This window comes from Sinocyclocheilus grahami, unplaced genomic scaffold (genome assembly GCF_001515645.1).
Source record: "Sinocyclocheilus grahami isolate Dianchi unplaced genomic scaffold, SAMN03320097.WGS_v1.1 scaffold372.1, whole genome shotgun sequence".
Lineage (NCBI taxonomy): Eukaryota > Metazoa > Chordata > Actinopteri > Cypriniformes > Cyprinidae > Sinocyclocheilus > Sinocyclocheilus grahami.
In genome coordinates, this window is record NW_015505551.1 from 383292 (window position 1) to 395749 (window position 12458).

The window sequence follows — 12458 nt, forward strand, 5'->3', positions numbered from 1 at the left end:
GTAGCATTTACAAATAACAGCGTATCTAAAAGTATGAGACAACAACAAAAAAAATCTTAGGCCTACCATTAAAAGCTCTTCGATCCTCTTCGATAATATCCTCTGCGTCTCAATCGGGCGCAAATTGATAAGCAATATAGACGATGGCATTGTGTACAATACAACCGGAGCACATGCCGCTATGTTGAGGGGCGGGATGTTTAGACGCACGCTAGAGGCGGTTTAGCCAATCACAACACACTGGGCCAGCTAATCAATCAGAGCCCATCGTGTATTTCTGAGGGAGGGGCTTCTTAAAAACAGGAAATGATCAGCGCGTTCAGAGGAGAAGGGACAGAGAGGTGTGGAATAAAGGTAAATTATGTGAAAAATAAAGCGTTTTTTAACAAACTAAGCATTAACACATGTTAGACTGCACCCCATAAACACAATCAAGCCTATAAAAAAAACAGTCAACCACCCCTTTAAAACAACCTACTTTAAAACATTTGGGGTCATTGTGATTTTTTAAAAAAGAAGAAAAAAAAGGACACATTAAAGGCACAATATGTAATTTTACGCCGCTAGAGGGCGCGTATTCAAAACAAACAAAGAAACAAAGGCGTAGTTTGATGACTGCGGGACTGAGTGTCAGCAAAATATATAACACTGTTCTAATAGTTTTTGGATATTTTAATAAAAAAATCTTACATATTGTCCCTTTAAATTGCTTAAGTGACAGTAAAGACTAGGGGTTGCACTAGGCTTGTTTGAGATGCGCCTTGCCTTGCCTAAAATGTTGGTGAGAGTAGGCGGCTGCAGTGAGGGGAGGAGTGAAATAAGTGCAGTCAAGACGGACAGTTCTGCCCTCTCGAAGTGGAACAGATACCAACGAGATCAAAGACAGATATCACGTTATTCTCACTCGTGCTGTGCTGCTGATTAACATGATATCATTTCAGCTCTGTTGTTTTTATATGAAAATAAATAAGATGAACCATAAACAATGTAGGGGATTAAAAAAAATCACACTTATTAAACAAATCAAATAATTTCTTTGCTTTATCACTTCTCATCATTTTCAGGACCGCTGTATACATGGCAAGCTCCTTTTTAAAGACATTAAACTGGGGTGCTGTTTTCAGAACTTTACATTTGTGAATAAAGTATTTTAATATGAGGAGTAAACTATTTACTACAAAGTCTACACTTTTGTCCTCCAAAAGAACAAATTTCAACATGTCCCAAGTAATAGTTGGAAAAATAGATATTCTTTGTTTAATCCAATTACGTGCTGTGTTGCTTATAAACATGATATAATTTCAGTTCTGATACTTTTATACGAAAATAAATATGATGAACAAGACACTTAAAGTGCTTGCTATTTAATTCCATACGAAAGGTGTATTTATCATCCATTTTTACTTTAATACAAACATGTATTTTAGATTTTTATAGAAATATGACAACAATCACATATCTCACACAGAGATCGCACTGTCATAGTGTTTGGGAACATTCATGCATACATTTAAATACATAATCATATGAAATTAGATAAAAATTAAATATTTTAGACGAGAACGCAGCATCACAGTTGTCTGAACCAATGAGCATTAAGCTGTGACGTCAGTCAGTCGTTTCCCATCATGCTTTTGATCAGCGCAGTCGGTGGTGAGTAACTGTGCTCGACTGCACAATCCGACACAGCCGCCTCGCCGTCGTGAGAGTTTTTTTGCACACGTCAGCATTACATCAGAGCAAGTCAGAGGTAACTCGGACACTTTTCTAACCGGCATGCATCTCGCGGTGATCACCGGTGATCGATTCGGCGCAGAATTTGCTGATCTCAAACAAGCCCACTGACTTATCGACTAGTCGACCTCAATGCTCTGCCATGATGCTTTAAGCTTGACGTCGACTAGTCGCTGGTCCTATAGAGGGCGCAACAGGATAAGAAATCTTTGAAGGACTTCCACATTTACGCTCTGTTTCCGAACAGTTAAAATGACAAATAAATGCATACTCTGAAAGCGCTCCACAAGACATATGTGATTATATTACTGGATGCTTGAAATTGAACGGGAGAATTCACGTTTTAAACAGCTTATTGTACAGATAAGTTAATCGCCGTTCTAATCTAATGCGCTGCTGCACTGTAACGCACACACATAGGCTACAGACAGTAGCTCATACATCACTCGCTGATCACGCGCACACAGAATCATTCAGCGTGGATATGTATTGTCAAGACTGTTCTGTGATTTCTCAATAAAATAGCTTAGAAACTGAAAAGTATATTAACAATATATAGTATATTAAACAGAAAAGTAATATACAAGCGCATATTTCTTAATAACTAAATCCCACAGCTTCACTACTAGTAGAGAGACGTTGCCAGGTATAATTAATTCACACACGCAATCGCTCTCACTAATGCATTCATATGACTGTAATCTTTACTGTGCTACTTTATCTCTATCTGATTTAGAACGAGCAGAAATCTGTGAGAAATATAACCCAAAGACAAAATAACTGATAAAAATTAGCTTTTTATAGGAGCAACAGCCATGTGGGCAGCGCTGAGTCATATGCCATAGCTGTGCACAAGATGTTTGTCACAGCTCCAGACTAATGCCGAGTTCACACTGCACGATTTTCAAACTCGTCGGATCGTCGGTTGTTTTCACACTGCGTGACTATCTGGGGTAGCATTCATTTGCTGCTGTGTTCACATTGCACGATGGATCGGCGACAGGAGGTTTCACACTGCATGACTTCACAATAGGAAGAATCGCCGACAATTCTGTCTGGTCCGCAAACTACGTTTCACAACAAAACACACGCGAGAAGTGATAAGGAAATAATGCGAAAACCCGCGTGCGTCAGACTGGAGTTATCGAGCCAGACTGTAATTATTAAAAAAAAAAATATATATATAGCCCTCAAATTGTCTGTGAGCTGATTTCCAGCTACAAGGAGAAAAAGAAAAACAGTTTATGCAGGAGGGAGATGCAGGGAAGAGGGATTGGGTGTTCTGCAAAGAGAGTTTGAGGTAAATAATTTTGCAGTAACTGTTATGCTGATGTTGTGACTGGTCAAGCAAATGTTTGTGCTTGTTTCTGTATGATATAATTGTTCATATATCTATTAAATACTGATATTCTGGTCTATAACTCCTCCTCGAACTTCCCTCTGCCCTGTATCTTGGTCTCTCATTGGCTGTAGGTCATCACCGATGTAGTTTTCAGTCAGAACTCATTTCATACAGCGTGATTGTGAATCGCCGACAGCTCCAGATATTTAGCATGCCAAATATTTCGCGGGCGTCGGCGACGTGTCGGCGATTCTCTCAGATCGCATCTTTGATAATTCACACTGCGTGATTGTCACTTGCGTGAACGAGCACCGATTTGCCTCCAATGTCGGGCATTTGTCTGCGATTTCGCAAAACTTGTCGGCGAGTGAAAAATCGGGCTAAAATCGTGCAGTGTGAACTCGGCATTAGCCTATTTGTTTCATTAATGACGTCATCAGCGACTAGTCGACTTCGACTTTCATCACATAAAAGTCGACTTTAAAAAAATCAGAAGTCGTTCAACCCCTAGTAAAGACTTTCTAGAATACTGAGAAAAAAAATTAAGCAGCACAACTGTTTTCAAACATGGTAATTTTTCGCAAGAGAATGGCTGCTGAAAATGGCTTGATGAAATTTCCTTGTTTAGTCCTTCCTTTCTTGTTCCTGTCCGCCACTTATTCTTTCTTTCTTCCTCACTCCTCACCTTCATGTGAAAAGTGTTTCACATTCACACACAGCATTCCGGTTTCTGCATACTAATCTCATAGAACTTCACTTCACCTCATCCAGCTCATGTTCAGCTGACGAAGCTTTGACAACGTGCTGGATTCCACATAAACACGATGCTCCACTGAACCAGTTCCTGTTTGCTGGGACACTCTGTGGTGAATGGACGTGACGGCGAGACCATGTTATCCTCAGGAAAACTCAGTGACTCAGTGACTCAGTGCTGCTGCTCAGGTAGATGTGCGTTTGTGTTTGTTGACGGTGTGTGAATGGTAATGGTTGTCACTCAGCAGTGTCTGTGACGTGCCTTAAGAGTGTACTTGTGTCTGGGGCCTGTTGGTTCGTTGATATGTCTTGTTTGCCGTGTTATGATGTCTGGGAGAAATAATGAAGACTTTCATACCCTTACGAAAAATAAGTTTATTCAAGTGTACTATTAGTATACTTCTTTTAAAAACTAAAAATAGGAATATAATTTCAGTCTACTTTTTATGTATGTTTCAGAAATGTGCTTTATATTCTTCTGAGAAATATACTTAAAATGGCATTTAAGTATACTTGACTTATACTTAGAAAAAGTCTAAATATATTTGAACTATACTTGTGCTCCGGGAATCCATGTTTTCATTGTTATATGGTAGGGGGAGCTATTACACATCGTCTGTTCAGAATTTCCAAAACACAAGCGAAGAAGAAACCGAAACAACAGATGCTTCCACGCATAATCTAACATGATCATCTGACATAAAACATCATCAAAACTGTGTAACGTTATGGAATAAAATGTCGACCCATAAAGAGCTTTGGGGTGCTGATCCACGTTTTGATTATCATTCTGAATCCAATTCATAGTCTTCCCAGATTTTTGTTCAAAATGTTGTTTATTTCTAATTTTTTTTTATTTATGAAACTTACCCGCATTCATGCATTCATGAATGCATTTGTTTATAAAAAATAATGCATGAAGCTTCATTCTTTTGATGATTGTATATTCAGATATGCATATAACAAAATATAAAAAAATGAATACCTAAATAGGGACATAGTAGTATACTTAAAGTATGATGTAAAGTTCACTCAAAGAAAACTTACGAGTATACTTGCAGTATAATACTAGTAAACTAGTAGTTTACTGAGACTATACTTCAAATTGTACTAAAAATGCTACAATTATTTAATTAGTAAACTATCAGTATACCTATAAGTTCACATTTAGAATAGTTGCAGTACAAACTAAAAACATAGATGTAAACTAGTTGTGCACTAAAAGTTTACTACTGTTATACATAAAGTATACTTAAAAGTATACTTTTATATACTAGAAAGTGGGCCAGTTTAGTCACAAGGAGTATTGAAATAGTACACTTACAAGTATACTACTAGTACACTGCTATTTGTATATTTACTACATAAAGTATACTTAAAACTATACTTGAACTTTACTTAAGTATACTTAATAAAATAAACTTGAAGTATACTTCTTTTTAGTAAGGGTAGGGGTTACTCAAGTCATCTGTAAGTTCGCCAATAAATCCCATAGCATTCAAGTTAGAATATAAAAAAGTGTCATTGAAACAATGAAAAATATTTATTTGTTTGATTGTTCTTTAAATGTCATACAAGACTTAAACTCGAAACGTCCACATATGCCAATGAAAGAGTGCATGAACTGAAAATAGGCTAATTTAACCTAAACATTTTTTTTTTTTATTCCACATCATCATCCCACTTACATGAACAGCCTGGAATGAGAAAAACAGAAAAGTTCTAAAACAACAAAGCTACATGTACTATAAAAGAAAATAGAGAAATTGTCCCAAAATAAGAAAAACAAAAGATTATTGTTTGTAACAATTGCAAATTTACAAATGAATGTGGAAAAGCAAAAGTGTTAGAATTCCATGCAATATCCCAAATTTCAACATTGAAGTCTGTTTACTTTTGTAGCTTATTCTTCAAGTCTGTTTAACTAACATGTAAAATTGACCAACCACAGATCATTTTTTATTTATCTTTCACATGCTATGTCAGTTCAGGTTTATATGAAACAGGTGATATTCAGTGACAAACGTATAAAATAAAGCAGTCTACACAAACACATTAGAAATTAGTGATTTATATTTTTTATATTTATAGTAATAAGTACCGATTTCTTATCAGAAGCAAAATGAAATGTTAGTGATATGTACTGTATTTGCATCAAATTAATATCTTTCAGAGATATTAATTCTACCTGTACTAGTTTTCTTAGGATGGGCCCTACTAAAAAAAAACAAAAAAAACATGCTCACCAGACCTAAATGACCACCACTGCTGGTAAGACAGGAAACTAAATTCTTGACTGATACTGATATAGCTGGAACTGGGGGCAAAAAAACAAAAACAAATTGTCAGTTTCCATTGTAAGGTTCTTGCAAGACTTTAGATTTCAGCCAGCTCACTTTAGTGAAGTCTAAACAGTGTCTGGAAACTTGAACACACACACACACACACACACACATTTACTTAGCTATCTAAATGGGGACATTCCATAGGCGTAATGGTTTTTATACTGTACAATCTGTATATTCTATCACCCTACACCAACCCTACACCTAAACCTACCCCTTACAGGAAACTCTGCATTTTTACAAGTTAAAAAAAAACTTTGTTTACTTTATTTTTATACCAGTTTTACAAATGAGGTCATCCCCAAAGTGAGGTTTTTGGACATTTTTGTCAGGTTTAGCTCAATTTTGGGTACAAATTTGTCCCCAAAATATGGTTAAGTAGGTACACACACACACACTCACTCTCACTCACTCACTCACTTACTCTACAGGTACAGGGTGAGAGAGGTAGTGAAACAGCTGCCTCTACAAGACCCAAGAGGTGCTGTTTGCTAAGGTGTCTGACAGGTTTTTTTTTCCATCTCATGCGTCCACTAAAATGTCTGAATGACACTGTGGTTCTACAGTAGTTTTGTTCTCTACTGAACCCAGAGTAGGGAAATACTCTTTATATTTGCACAGAAATGCAATATCTTAAACAAACATCTTAGTAAAAATGCTACTTGTAGCAGGTGGGATGTAACCAAAAAGGGATCACAGATAGCAGAGATAATCTAAATGCAGATGATGATATACGACTAACCATAACATCTCATGTTTTAAAAGGTAGGAGGAAATGTTTCCCTTATCTATTGCTGTTGATGTCAAATGTTGTTATTTGAAATAAAAGTTTTTTAAAGTCTTTTAAACTTAATAGAATTATGCTGATGCTAATATAATATGGTACAGGTCTGTGCCAAATATGTGTTTTATGAGGTAGATTGTTGGGTAAAAACATGAAAAATCTAAATTCAAGACAATTAGAAAATAAACATTTAATAATTTTGCATATTCAAAACCCCAAAACTATGCAGTTCTGTCACGGATGAGCCAGGCTCTCTCACCTCCCAATCACAATGTGCACCTTCCCCGGGAATTCTAACAGGACACACCTGCTCGTCATCACTAATCACCTCTCTACATAAACGCACACCTCACCTCCACTCATTGTCTGGTCTCACATTGAGCAACGGACTCATTCCTATTCTCCCTTACGATATTCATCGACTCCCGAACTTTTCGTCTCCTACCTTCCTGGATTCATCTCCTCTTCTCAGTGTCCCCGATCTCCCAACCTGCAAAGTACAGGACAGTATTACTACCTCTCCTTCTGTCTCTACAATCCATTGCTGCATTGCTCATCTGTTTGCTCATTCACTCCCTGCTGTTAATAAACGGTTTAAACTGACCATCATCTTTCTGAGTTGTTCTGTTACAGAAGACCAGACCACCAAAGAACATACAGCAGGATGAGCGCCCTGGATCCGTTTCAGGAGCTCGTGGACGCTCTCATACGAGCACTCACGGCACCCTCCACCGCTATTGCGGGCAACCACACTCCTTCTCCCCCAGTCGCCTCCAGTCCCGTGGCCCATCCAGCGCCCTACTCTGGCTCGGCGGAGGATTGCAATGGCTTCCTCTTGCAGTTTTCACTGGTGTTTAAGATGCAGCCCCATCGTTTCACCATGGATCGGGGAAAAATTTCTTCATCATTTCTCTGTTATCAGGACAAGCTCTCCAATGGGCGGAGACAATTTGGATGCAAGGTGGTCCAGCAACCCAGTCATTAGATTATTTCATTAACCATTTCCATGAGGTATTTGGACATTCCACTGACTACTCATCGGTTAGTGAAAAACTCTATCACCTAAAACAAGGCAAAATGTCTATTCAAGATTACTCTCTGAAATGTTGCACTTTAGCAGCTGCTAGTGGCTGGAATGAGCGCTCTCTCCTGACCACATACCATCAAGGTTTGAATCCCTAACTGTGGCTGCATCTCGCCACCTATAGTGACACCATTGGATTAGAGCGATTCATCCAGACTGCCAACCAAGTATCCAACAGAATACAACAATGTAATGAAGAACTCCGGGTTACTCCTCCCTACCAGCCAGAGCAGGAGAGTGCTCCAGAACCCATGCAACTTGGCAACACCTGACTTCCGTTCACGGAGAGGCAGAGGAGGCTGGCCAAGGGTCTCTGTTTATACTGTGGAACAGCTGGGCATGCCATCATTTCATGTCCCATTCGCCCCCCACGACCTGTGGTGAGTGTTATCCAGGAACCTTTTGTCGATAAAGTTCCACTCACTACTTTGGTACATATTTCTGTCTTTGATAATTCCCTCTCTCTCAGCACTCCTCGACTCTGGGTCAGCTGAAAACTTCATCTCGAGGAACCTCTGCCGCCAGCTCAGGCTTCAAAGGACAGCCATCCAAAACCACTACCAGGTTCAATCAATAATCAGTAAACCCCTTTGTCAACGTGATGTAAGATTCAAAGTGGGACCCCTGCTGCTTCGAGTTGGGACTTGTCATCAGGAAAGCATTCACCTACTGGTTCTGGAGCACTCCACCGTGGACATCATACTGGGTCGCCCTTGGCTTAACCAACACCAGCCTGAAATATACTGGAAGACTGGAGAGATCCTGAAGTGGGGCGATCAATGCTTTCCAGAATGTTTCCCTACGCTACCCCTCAACCGTCCATCACCCCATCCAGTGCTACCGGGCTGCACCACGTCCATCGAGAGTCCCCTAGAGAAACAATCCGTAAACATACCCACCTGCTATGCCCCCTTTAGTGACGTGTTCTGTCCCAAAAGGGCGACCCAGCTTCCACCACATCGGCCATGGGACTGTGCGATTGACCTCATGCCAGTGCCCCGTGGTAGAATCTATCCACTCTCCATACCTGAGTAGAAGGCCATGGAGGAGTACATTGAGGAGGCTCTCCACCAGGGTTATATTCGACCATCCAAGTCCCCTGCTGCTTCGAGCTTCTTCTTCGGGGCCAAGAAGGACGGAGGCTTGCGGCCATGCATAGATTACAGAATCCTTAACAGCAGTACAGTCAATTTCCGCTACTCACTTCCCCTTGTCCCAGCTGCATTGGAACAACTGCATGGAGCCACCGTGTACACCAAGTTGGACCACCGCAGCGCCTACAACCTCATCCGGATAAGTGAGGGGGACGAGTGGAAAACCGCCTTCGTGACTCCAACCGGCCACTACGAATATCTGGTAATGCCGTATAGATTGGTCAATGCCCCCTCCGTATTCCAAGACTTCATGCATAAGGTACTCCGGGATTTCCTCCACAAGTTCGTGTTGGTATACATAGATGACATCTTGGTGTATTCCAGGAGTATGGCTGAACATCACCAGCACGTTGCGGAGGTCCCCCAGTGCCTGAGAGACTTCAATCTGTTCCTGAAAGCGGAGAAGTGCTCGTTCCACCGGTCCTCAGTGCCCTTCCTAGGATACATCATCAGTGAGCATGGTATCCAAATGGACGAGGGGAAGGTTAAGGCTAAGGCTGTTCGTGAGTGGCCCCTAACAACTTCCATCAAAGAACTTCAGCAATTTCTAGGATTTACCAACTTCTACCGGCGTTTCATCAAGGATTTTAGCTCCATCGTTCACCCACTTACCAACCTGTTGAAGGGAAAGCTCAAGTCTCTGTCCTGGACTCCAGCTGCCACTCAAGCATTTGAGAAGCTCAGAGAGACCTTTAACACCGCACCACAAGAACCTGGAGTATCTTAGAAATGCCAAACGTCTCAATCCCAGACAAGCTCGTTGGGCTCTCTTCTTCACACGCTTCAACTTCTCCATAACCTACTGACCTGGCCACAAAAATATACGGGCAGATGCCCTGTCACGACTCTATGCTCCAGGTGAAACTCCTCCCACTCCTGAGACCATTCTTCCTCAAAAGATCTTCACCTGCCCAATTCAGTGGTCCACTACCCCAGAAGTATCATCCGGCAATACTCCCTCTGCTAGGGGCCAATGTAACTTTCTCTCGCTGCTAAGCAACCGCTTCTGGTGGCTGGGCATGGCACGTGACGTTAGGAGGTTTGTCCAAGGATGTAAGGAATGCGCCATCTCCAAGAGCCCACGGCACTTACCAGCAGGCAAGCTCCAACCTCTGCCCATTCTACCTAGACCCTGGTCACACCTGGGAGTGGATTTTATCACAGACCTACCATCCTCTGCCGGTAAGACTTGCATATTAGTCATAGTAGACCAATTCTCAAAGTCATGTCGCCTTATTCCTCTGAATAAACTGCCTACTGCAATGGAAACTGCAGAATTGTTATTTCAGCACGTGTTCAGATACTTTGGCCTCCCGGAAGACATAGTGTCAGACAGAGGACCGCAGTTCGTGTCCAGGGTATGGCGGACTTTCTTATCTTTCCTAGGGGTGACTGTAAGCCTGTCTTCGGGATACCACCCTCGGTCGAATGGGCAGACGGAACGCAAGATTCAGGAGATTGGTCGCTTTCTTTTGCAAAGAATCCAGGCGGATGCTCGACGGGTCAACACTCCCGAATACCAACTAGGGCAGTTGGTTTGGCTTTCCACGCGGGACATCCGGATGCACTTGCCTAACAAGAAGTTAAGTCCCAGATACATTGGTCCCTTTCCCATTGTCTGTCAAATTAACCCAGTCACTTACCTTCTCAAGTTACCAGTCACTTACTGTATTCACCCAACATTCCATGTGTCACTTCTCAAGCCATTTCAGTCACCTCCGTCTACTTCCTCCACAGAGCCTGGCTAGACAGTGGAACCCCTTCCTCCTGTGGATGTGGAGGATGGCACCGTACACTCTGTTCGGGAGATTCTGGACTCCCGTCGCTGTGGTGGTCGCTTGGAATACTTAGTGGATTGGGAGAGCTACGGACCTGAGGGACGGTCCTGGATTCCACGAGATGACATCCTTGATCCAGCTCTCCTCACTGAATTCCACGAATCCCATCCTGACCGGCCAGCACCTCGAGGAAGAAGTTGGCCACCACGACGGCAGGGTCCGTGGCCCTCATGAGCGGGCCGTGGGGGAGGGGGTACTGTCACGGATGAGCCAGGCTCTCTCACCTCCCAATCACAACGTGCACCTTCCCCGGAATTCTAACGGGACACACCTGCTCGTCATCACTAATCACCTCTCTACATAAACGCACACCTCACCTCCACTCATCGTCTGGTCTCGCATTGAGCAACGGACTCATTCCTATTCTCCCTTGCGATATTCATCAACTCCCGAACTTTTCGTCTCCTACCTTCCTGGATTCATCTCCTCTTCTCAGCGTCCCCGATCTCCCAACCTGCAAAGTACAGGACAGAATTATTACTACCTCTCCTTCTGTCTCTAAAATTCATTGCTGCATTGCTAATCTGTTTGCTCATTCACTCCCTGCTGTTAATAAACGGTTTAAACTGACCATCATCTTTCTGAGTTGTTCTGTTACAAGTTCAGGGTTATACATTTTAATGTTTGATTTTAAACTTTTTTTTTTTTTTTTTCGTGATAAACAAGTTTGTTATTGTGTTTGGTTGCCACAAAACCAGTTGAGAACCACTGGCTGAGAACAGCATTGTTTAAAATACAATAAAGATAATAGACAATAAAACCAAAAAAGTTTTTCTGAATAGCCTACTGTAAATTCAGAAATACTACTTTCCACATACTCGCCTACTATATAATAGGGAAGTATGCAATTTCTGATTTAGCCTTTAAAACCACTTGGTTAAAAGCCATTGCAATAGTGATTCAGAAAAATGAAGATAGTGAAGAGAAAAACATAATTTGTCTACAAATGCCACTAACATTTTGTTTCTGATGCAATGACTTTGGTTTCTACGTGTGGTTCATGTGTCCAAATACTTTTCAGGGCTTCTGTATTGTTATATATAGACAAAGTAATTAACTATATATACTCATTTCCTGGGGCGTAGCAACCATTATAACTTTTAAAAATGTCTATGTTTGTCCTCTCACGTTATGACTCATGCGTTCAAGTCCTCCCACACACATTTTTCAAATAATTCATACACCCTCATTTTAATTTGCCACAGAAAACTAATCCAGTGCAACATGAATTTCATCATTATATCTTCTGGTTATCACAACAGTTAGAAAACATGTTAGAAAAAATGAATACCATAGGTGATGAAGCCTATTTTTCAAACAATTCTTTGTTAGCGACACAGTCTATCTTTGTTGTCCTTCCTGATGACTGTGGTCTCTCTATTTGGCAATGGCCAGACATCCAGGTCCTGTTGCCCGAACTAGGC